Source organism: Sarcophilus harrisii, chromosome 3 (assembly GCF_902635505.1).
Source record: "Sarcophilus harrisii chromosome 3, mSarHar1.11, whole genome shotgun sequence".
Taxonomy (NCBI): Eukaryota; Metazoa; Chordata; class Mammalia; order Dasyuromorphia; family Dasyuridae; genus Sarcophilus; species Sarcophilus harrisii.
In genome coordinates, this window is record NC_045428.1 from 314,854,497 (window position 1) to 314,865,247 (window position 10,751).

The 10,751-nt window shown below is 37.8% G+C and overlaps 2 non-coding genes across 2 annotated transcripts; both read right to left on the bottom strand.

The window, feature by feature from the left end:
- Positions 1-6,026: 6,026 nt before the first annotated feature.
- LOC111719723 lies at positions 6,027-6,190 on the bottom strand. Its single transcript, XR_002769728.1, has one exon. It is a non-coding gene; the product is annotated as a U1 spliceosomal RNA (small nuclear RNA).
- A 3,928-nt stretch (positions 6,191-10,118) lies between these two features.
- On the bottom strand, positions 10,119-10,282 carry LOC111719724. Its single transcript, XR_002769729.1, has one exon. It is a non-coding gene; the product is annotated as a U1 spliceosomal RNA (small nuclear RNA).
- Positions 10,283-10,751: the final 469 nt, after the last annotated feature.

A 10,751-nucleotide genomic window follows, 5' to 3' on the forward strand; every position in this document is an offset into this window, starting at 1 on the left:
AGAACTGAGAGAGAGAATGTTTTTTGATTGAGCTTTTTTTTCTTTAATTAACTTGACCATGAACATTTCAATTTACAAAGAAGAATAAACAAGATTATATATGAAACTGGACTCCTTTAGATTCAGATTGTGTTTTTAAAAGTACATATTTAATATAATATTAACAAACTGCCCTGCTTATTTATTCCATCTTCCCAACTTCCTTCTGAATGTTTTTGTTTGATGCTCTTTTTTTCTTTTCTATTTTTCATTGCTATGCACCCCCCAGGCAACATAATATAGTGGATGGAATTTCTGGTTTCAGAGTCAGAAGATAAATTCAAGTCATGCTTGTGATACAAATAACCTGGGTAAGACCCTTAAAATGTGAGTGTTGTAGGCAGAGTGCTCATTTGAACTTATTAGAATAAGTTTCCTCATTAAGGATATCCTTATTGAAAAGATAGATCTTTGTTTCTTGAGGAAGTTTGGGGACTTTTCAGTTCCCCAATGGCTATTTAACCTACTCTATTCCTCTGTTTACATCAAATATATTGATCATTTCTAGTGTCTTCTCAGAATATATACATCAGTTGGGCAAAGCCCACCCCTCAAAATGCAGAAGAGTCTAAGCTGCGTTGAAAGCAGAAGTTTTTTTTTTTTTGTTTTGTTTTGTTTTTTAAGGAGGAAAATCATTCACTAGTGAGTGTGAGGGGTGGGCTCAGCAAGAGGTACAAAGGAGCTCACAGCCTAGGCTTTGAGAGCAGAGAGCAATTTATGTTTTAAATCTAAAGGGGAGGTTCAAGGAACTGTTAAGGTAAAAAATGGAAAGCCTTTCCTAGGAACAGGTGGAACACTGAAGCAGGATATTTTGCAGGAATAGTTGACCATTAAAGCTAGTTTAGGCCAATTTGGGGGATTAGGAGGGGAAGGCACAGCTCAGCAACTTCAATCATCACAGAGGGGTCTATTGGAATGAACTGGTTCCAGATTGGTCCCTTTAAGCAAAGTTAAGACTTATTCTGTGTCCAGTGGACCTGCCTAGTAAGGGAGCTCATAAAAAACAGATATATTAATCTCAGGCACTCTCACAAGTTGTCCCAAAAGTCTTAATTCAGATTTCAGTTGATATTTTTGGAATAGATACATACCCTGTATGTTGACTACTATTACATGCTGGGTATCCAATTTCTAGATTCCATAATCTGGAAATAGATGATTTTTATCCACTTGGTTTTGTATGTGAATGAAAAGACAATGTCTCTGAAAAGGGAATAGATCTTATAGGAGGTTCTGTGAAATACCAGGGCTTGAACCCAGTCATTGTCATCTTCAGATAGGAAATCTAGAGAACCTCGGCAGCTGCAGATAATCTTTGGTCTTGTTTGGGGTTTTGATAATGTTTTCTTCAAATTTGTTTTATCCTTCACTGCTTCTGTTGTGAGGCAACATTTCTTTCAATCCTCCATCACCCTCCCTGCAAAATTATATAAACTGATCTTGCTAGAAGAGAGCCAGAGTCCTGAGATCTAGGGTTAGGCCCTCTTCAGCTACTGTAGAAGCAGCTTCTTTCAGTGCAGGAGTAGAGTGCAAAGAAGGATTTTATTCCCCTTCCCTATCATCCCACCACAGGAAAGGGGTGGGGATTTGAAAGTGAATAAATGAATTAGTTCCAAAGCCAAAATTAAAGAGAGAGAAGAAAATGAGACTAAAAATTATCTATTTTTTATGTTTGCTGAGTAGGGAACTAGCTTCTCCTGGCTCAGTGCCTTATTCTCTTATATACAAACCTCTCCCCTTGAATTCCCACAGACCAAGGATTTACTGTGTCATTCAAAAGTATCAAGACTGTTAGCATTGAACTTTTCGTTTTTCTATACATTTCATTTCTCAAAATTTCCCACTTCTACAGCCTTTCCTCCACTCACTAAGCCATCCTTCATAATTTTCTTTGATGGGTTAGGAAAACCAACCCAGCACATCTTCAGGATCTGACAGTATAGTGTAATTCTGTTTAATGAAGCCAAACATTAAGTATGGATCAATTGCCCAGTGCTTATACAAAGTTTAAGTATGGTTTGTGAGGCAGACAATAGACATTTGTACCTTCTAAGATCTTTATAATGTAAATGGGACTGCCAACCTAAGAAAATTCAAAAGTGTTAGCAAATAGAAATCTGTTTTTTTTTTTAAATAATAGCTTCCTCCCCCCAAAATATATGCAAAAACAGTTCTCAATATCCACTCTTGCAAAACCCTGTATTCCAAATTGTCCCCTTCCCCTGGAGAGCAAGCAATCCAATATATGTTTTTTTTTTTGGTTTTTTTTTTTTTGTTCCATTGACTTTATTTTTTTTTTTAATAACTTTTTATTGAAAGAACCCATGCCAGGGTAATTTTTTACAACATTATCCCTTGCACTCACTTCTGTTCCGATTTTTCCCCTTCCTCCCTCCACCCCCTCCCCCAGATGGCAAGCAGTCCGATAAATGTTAAATAGGTTACAGTATATCTTAGATACAATATATGTGTGCAGACCGAACAGTTCTCTTGTTGCTCAGGGAGAATTGGATTCAGAAGGTAAAAATAACCCGGGAAGAAAAACAAACATGCAAACAGTTTACATTCGTTTCCTAGTGTTCTTTCTTTGGGTGTAGCTGCTTCTGTCCATCCTTGATCAATTGAAACTGAGTTAGATCTTCTCTTTGTCGAAGAAATCCACTTCCATCAGAATACATCCTCATAGAGTATCGTTGTTGAAATGTATAATGATCTCCTGGTTCTGCTCATTTTACTTAGCATCAGTTCATGTAAGTCTCTCCAAGCCTCTCTGTGTTCATAGAATACGACCAAGCCTGGTCGTTTCTTACAGAACAATAATATTCCATAATATTCATATACCACAATTTATTCAGCCATTCTCCAACTGATGGGCATCCACTCAGTTTCCAGTTTCTAGCCACTACAATAAAGGCTGCCACAAACATTTTGGCACATACAGCTCCCTTTCCCTTCTTTAGTATTTCTTTGAGGTATAAGCCCAGTAGAAACACTGCTGGATCAAGGGTATGCACAGTTTGATAACTTTTTGAGCGTAGTTCCAAATTGCTCTTCAGAATGGCTGGATGTGTTCATAATTCCACCAACAATGTATCAGTGTCCCTGTTTTCCCACATCCCCTCCAATATTCCGCGTTATCTTTCTCTGTCATTCTAGCCAATTTGACAGGTGTGTGGTGCTATCTCAGAGTTGTCTTAATTTGCATTTCTCTGATTAATAATGATTTGGAGCATATTTTCATATGGCTAGAAATAGTTTTAATTTCTTCATCTGAGAATTGTCTGTTCATATCCTTTGACCATTTATCAGTTGGAGAATGGCTTGATTTCTTATAAATTAGAGTCAGTTCTCTATATATTTTGGAAATGAGGCCTTTATCAGAACCTTTAACTGTAAAAATGTTTTCCCAGTTTATTGTTTCCCTTCTAATCTTGCCTGCATTAGTTTTGTTTGTACAAAAACTTTTCAATTTGATTTAATCAAAATTTTCTGTTTTGTAGTCAATAGTGATCTCTAGTTCTTCTTTGGTCATAAATTCCTTCCTCTTTCGCAGGTCTGAGGTAAACTATCCTATGTTCTTCCAATTTATTTATAATCTCATTCTTTATGCCTAGATCATGAACCCATTGTGACCTTATCTTGGTGTACGGTGTTAAGTGTGGGTCAATGCCTAGTTTCTGCCATACTAATTTCCAATTATCCCAGTAATTTTTGTCAAATGCATTCTTATCCCCAAAACTGGGGTCTTTGGGTTTGTCAAACACTAGATAATTAAAGTTGCAATCCAATATATGTTAGACATGTGCAATTTTCCTATACATATCTCCACATTTATCATGCTGCAAAAGAAAAATCAGATCAAAAAAGTAAAAAATTGAGAAAAAAGGAAAACAAAGCAAGTAAACAACAAAAAGGTAAAAATACTATGTTGTGATCCACACAGTCTCTACAATCCTTTTTTCTGGATGCAAATAGCTCTCTCCATCACAAGTCTATTAGAATTGACCTGAGTCTTAAAGTTCTGATTATGGGGGAAAAAAAAAAAATTGCGGGGGGAAGAGTTGGTTGGGCCTTTTACCTTTTTACTAAAATTTCACTTGGAATTCTAAGCATTATGGTAGCTACCACATTAAACACTTCTTGCTTTTAATGATTCCAGACAGGACTGAAAAGCCACTGAAAATACAGTCCTGTTTTTACTTTGGCTTTAAAAGAAATCTTGGTAGAGGAAGTGACACCTGAGAGAAGGCTTTGCAATAACTCTTAGGGTCTATACAGTTGAGAGATTTCATCTAAGGGGGTTGAAATAGAATAGTATGGGTAAGAACAGACCTTAACATTGGTATGGTAGAAAGAATACTGGATTTGGGGTTAGTTTTCTGAAACAAGACCAACATTATGTTATCCGTGGAGGCTTTCCCCAATGGGGGTTTTAATATATCTGGAGATGGTACAGGTGTCAAATGGGAAATTTTGGACAGTTTACAATACAGAAAAGTTTAGAAACTCTGAAATTCATTAAATATATATGTATTCTATATGTAGCTCAATACCATAAAAATTCAAGCTTCTCTGATACTAAGGGAGGGGCAAATTAAAACATTTAAAACTAAATACAAAATTAAAAAATAGAAAAAGAAAAGGTAAAAACAAATTAAGATATTGTCAAGTGCTTGGCAGAACATCAAGAAGGATTCAAAATATGTAAAAATAAATTTCCATTTCAAGAAAGCATATATAATGAAGAGATTATATTAGGACTAATTTTTTTTTACATGGATTTTCCAGATTGGGAGTGGGGGAGCACTAGGGCCCTCATCCTTAAAATGTGGAAGGGATAATTCTACTACAACTTTTATTTATTTTATTTCTAAGAAAACAGGCACCCTACAGCTTTAGGTACTTGTTGCATTCATATTATCTATCTTTCCTACTTCTTAGCTCCTTTGAGTTTTGGGGGTTCAGAAAGAGGGGTCACAGAATAGTCAGAAATATTTGCAAATATTACTTTTTAATCGGCATTTGCCAATCTTTTGCCCCGGTGGAATGGTTCTTTTAAGTAAGATGTGATCTTAATGGATAAGGAAACAGAGGGGCAATTAGTTGGCGCAATGGATAAAGCACCTCCTGAAGTCAGGAGGACCTGGATTCAAATTTGATCTCAGACACTTATCACTTCCTAGCTGTGTGATCCTGGGCAAGTCACTTAGCCCTGAGTGCCTCAGCAAAAAAAAAAAAAAAAAAAAAAAAGGAAATAGAAGCAACGGGTATGCTTTTGTATCTTGGACAGTACCTGTACAAAACACAATTTCCTATTAAAAATATAACAGCTTTTGACTATCATATGCTTATATAGTATGTCTTCTATAATTGTTTATCTGATTTTTTGTTTCTGACTCTAACAAGTACCCAGTAAATTTGTTATTTCGGTATTTGTTTAATCATATAGAAAAATTTTTTGAGTAAACAGAAGCAAATCTCTCAAAAATGACTGATGCTTTAAAAGAAAAGATTTCAGGACAAATGAGGAATATCCGAATCCATGATCAAAAGGCAAAGTAGAAAACTTCCGTACCCCCCCCCCAAAAAAAAAAAATCGAATTTCTACAGCTCCGTCATTTGACAAAACTCGAAATTATTTCTGAAAACTCTTTTCTCCTGTAGCTAGATCTTTCATGAGAAATGTATGTTGAAGGGCAAATGTTTTCTTGTAAGAAAACCTCCTTACAGTGCAAAACAAAGATGAGTTAAAGTAAAAATACACTCTGCACTCGGCAACAATAGTGATATTTGTTCTGGAAAGCAATACGCTTTTTCCTTAGCAACTGATCAGCGTTACGCCAAAGCAAAAAGAAAGCAGACAGAATCATAACATTAACAGCATTAGTTGACAACTTTTACCTACGTTGCAGTATGAGACCATATTCCTGCACTGTAGGCAAAAGTATGTCGCGCGCACGACAGCTATTTTTTGTCAACTCAAAGACCAGGGGAGAGCGCGAACGCAGTCCCCCACTACCACAAATTATGCAGTCGAGTTTCCCGCATTTGGGGAAATCGCAGGGGTCAGCCCATCCGGAGTGCAATGGATAAGCCTCGCCCTGGGGAAACCACCTTCGTGATCATGGAATCACCCCTGCCAGGTAAGTATGCTTTGCTCTCCCATGCTCGCCCTCTCCCTCCGCAGGCTCTCACATCACGCACACGGTCACTAACACAACACATCCCGCACACCAGCCTCCAGACCCGCAAACCGCACAAAACAAAAAGTATTTCTCTTGTAGAAGTGCACGCGCCGCCACCCTCAGAACTACACGTGCCGGGGGGAGAAAACCGGTCACAGAAAACGGGCACACAAGGGTCTCATCTGCATACTGCCTCCCTCTTGTGACGTCACTCACCCGGCCTCCCGGAGCCTGCCATCTAATAAGCTATCGCTCAAAGCAACTAGGAACTAGACAAAGACACGCTTCTTTATGCATCTATATGAGGATTTCTCCTCATCCCTCTGGGGCGAGGGCAGATCAGTTTTGCGGTTCGGTTGATTTACAATTTTGAGGGTCCTCGATTCTCCTCGCTTTTCTCCCTTTTTCCAAATCTTAGCACACTGTTACTTCTCTTCCTGCACTCTGTATAGTTCTGCCAAACTGACTTTGACAAGCTCCAATTCCTCTCTCTGGATCTTTGCTTGTCTCCCATACCTACAATGAACAATCTCTTCACTTCCTACCCTTAGCATGCCAATTTTTATCCTTCTTGTCTGTGCCTTCCAATAGAAAGATCCCCCTCTTCTTTAGTTTTCAATTTTTGGCTACCAGGAAAAGAATTATCATAAATATTTTTGCATATTTCAGTTCTTTTTTTCTGAGTTCTTTGGCATACAAAGGGAAAAAAAAGGATCATGGATCTCCCCCTTTTAAAAAATTTATTAAGTAAGCATATAAATTGCACAATATAGTTGGACCTTCCGAAATTTTTTGTTATATTTTTAATTTTAATTTTATTAACTTGCTGGAAAATATGGCAAGGGCCCAGTGGTTCAGCCTTAGGCTTACTGCAGTAATATTGGATCTGGGTCTATAATTATAGCAGTGAGTGATGGAGTAGGGGAAGAATTTACTCTCCCTCTATCTTAGGAAGACTGAGAGAGTTTCAAGACTAAAGTTAAGAGGAAGAAGAGAATAAGAATAGAAATTGGTTTCTCTTTCTGAGGCTACACCATGGGTAGCCCCCTCTAGCTAATGTTCTGACTCATATCCTTCCCTTTGACCAAGGGATTTCTGTGTTACCTTCTATGGCACCCAACCTGTCAGCACTGAGATTTGTTTTTATATACATTTCACTTCTAAAAATTTCTAATCCCCCTTTCATACACTGTAAGCCATGATGTATAACAAAAAAATTTTTTAAAAGTATAGGAAAATCAACCAACATAACCTTCAACATTTGAGAGTATATTGCAGTTCTATTTAATGCAGCAAACATTTCTTTATTCTGCATAGGTTAAGTGCTTTACAAAGGATGTATAGTGGGTGGAGTAGACAATGGAAAGCTAAAATGGTCCCTGCATTGTAAGAGCTTTATAATCTAATGGGTACTTTTTGACAAGTGTACATTTGGTATTTGAACAATGTGACCAGTCCAATGGGGTTGCACTCTGCCATAGCGTTGGAATGCTTGGCAGTTGAGTTTAAAAAAAAAAAAAAAAAAAAAAAAGGGACCTCAGTGTCTGGTATCTTATCCTGCCAGATGATCTTCAGAATCTTCCCAAGACAATTCAGATGGAAGCAATTCACTTTCTGGCGTGGTGTTGGTATACTGTCCAGGTTTCATAGGCATACAACAATGAGGTCAACCCAATGGTTCTGTAGATCTTCAGTTTGGTGGTCAGTCTAATAACACCTCTCCTCTCCCACAATTTCTTTCAGAGCCTCCCAAACAATGAGCTAGCTCTGGCAGTTCATGTGTCTATGTCATTATCAATGTCTTCATCCCTGAGAAGTATATACTGTAAAGGTAAGAGAACTTATCCACAACATTCAAAACTTCATCACTTGCTATAACTGATGGTTCTTCATATGGATGGTGTGGTGCTGACTGATGGAGTACCTGTGTTTTCTTGGTTTTGCTTGTTAGGCCAAAATTAGCAGGAGCAGTTGAGAATCAATCCCTACTTTGTTGCATCTCAACTTGAGTCTGCATCAAGTGCACAATCATCTGCAAACAAAAAAATCATACACCACTTACTCTTCAGTTTTGGCTTCTAGTGTTTTCAAGGTGAAGAAATTTTTTTTTTATTGAATTCTTTTATTTTTAAAACATATGCAAGGATAATTTTTTCAACATTGACCCTTGAAAAACCTTGTGTTCCAGTTCCCCCCTTGCCCCCACCCCCTCCCCTAGATGTCATGTAATCCAATATATGTTAAACATGTTAAAACTATATATTAAGAAGTCCAATATAGGCATACTTATTTATACAATTATCTTGTTGCAAATAAAAATCAGATCAAAACATTTTTTTAAAAAATGAGAAAGAACATAAAATTCAAGCAAACCACAACAAAAAGAGTGAAAATGCTATGTTGTAATCCACTATCAGTTTCCACAATCCTCTCTCTGGGTGTAGATGACTCTCATCATTACAAGATCATTGGAACAGGCATGAATAATCTCATTACTGAATAGAGCCATGTCCATCAGAACTAATCATCGTCCAATCTTATTGTTGCCATGTACAGTGATCTCTTGGCTCTGCTCATTTCACTCAGCATCAGTTCATGTAAGTCTCTCCAGGCATCTCTGAAATCATCCACTAAATTTCCAGTCTCTTGCCACTGCAAAAAGGGCTGCCACAAACATTTTTGTACATGTGGGTCCCTTTCCCTCCTTTAAGATCTCTTTGGGATATAAGCCCAGTAGAAACACTACTGTATATATATAGTAGTATATATAGTTTGATAATTCTGTGGGCATAGTTCCAAATTGCTCTTCAGAACAGTTCGTTCCGTTCACAATTCTACCAACAATGTATTTAGTGTTTCAGTTTTCCCACATCCTCTCCAACATTCATCATTATCTTTTCCTGTCATCTTAGCCAACCTGTGAGGTGTATAGTAATCTCTCAGAGTTGTCTTAATTTGCATTTCTCTGATCAATAGTGATTTAGAGCACCTTTTCATATCTAGAAATGGCTTCAATTTCATCATCTGAAAATTGTTCATATCCTTTGACCATTTATCAATTGGAGAATGGCTTTCTTATAAATTTGAGTCAATTCTCTATAATTTTAGAAATGAGGCCTTTATCAGAAACTCAAGGTGAAGAAATTGAGCATCAATGCTGTAGTTAATTTTGATTCCAAGCTTGTTCTCATTGAAGGGGTTTGACAATTCACACATGGTGGTCAGAGAAATTGATATGAAAATACTCTCAAGAACTTTAGAATCGATTGCATGTCATGGGAGACACTGGCATAGGACTACCCAGCATGGTGTATCCTCATCAAAAATGATGCTATTTTCTATAGTCAAAGCAAAATTGAATTAGCGAGCTAGAAACATGAGATGATGCAGTTACAGAAGCCATCCAAAAAGTTCTTAGGGACTATATGTCTGACCTGTGGCAAAACATTCTGAGACAGTATTGACTATCAACCACAGCTGGACACACTAACATAGTTATGTTGGTTATCTTCCAGAATGAAGGTTTTACCACTAACCAATCTAATTATGTGGTGGGGATAGGTTTTTGTATCATTACACACATACATAACTTATAATAGAATACGTAGGACACATAAGAATTCAGTACCGCTGGAGATTTGACTAAAAAACAATTTTCCACCTAAATTTTTAGAAATCGTATCCCATAGTCTCAGTCTTGTCAAAACTCAGAAATCGTATCCCATAGTCTCAGTCTTGTCAAAACTCGGGAGAGCAAGTAAACACTTGTTTTAAAATGTCCTGCGATACTCAACGTGGAACACCATAAGTCAGTGGCAATCATATTGCACGTTTTGTTCGAAGCAAAATGCCCTAAGCAAGAAGGTAAATCCTCTTATATTAGCACATGAGAATCAGGGGAGAGCGCGAACGCAGTCCCCCACTACCACAAATTATGCAGTCGAGTTTCCCGCATTTGGGGAAATCGCAGGGGTCAGCCCATCCGGAGTGCAATGGATAAGCCTCGCCCTGGGGAAACCACCTTCGTGATCATGGAATCACCCCTGCCAGGTAAGTATGCTTTGCTCTCCCATGCTCGCCCTCTCCCTCCGCAGGCTCTCACATCACGCACACGGTCACTAACACAACACATCCCGCACACCAGCCTCCAGACCCGCAAACCGCACAAAACAAAAAGTATTTCAATCCTAGCAACATAGTAATTACGACCCTGTGACAACTCCGATCTATGTTTTCCAAAGGGAATAACTGTTTGGAAAATACAGACCCTAAAGACGCTTCATCTGCATATTGCCTGCCCCCTTTTGACGTCACCTACCAAGGCTGCTGGAGACTGCCTACTAACTAAAAGGGAAAACTTGGACAAGGAAATGAGTTGAATTGTGCCTGCTTTAGCTGATCTCATGCCACATTGTTTTTCTTTGATTTTACTTTTACTTTTTATTCGGTTTTTTTTTTTGTCAAGCCAATCAGAAATTGCATTCAAATGAGTTATTCAGTTTTCTTTATTCACCCCGCTTCAGCTCT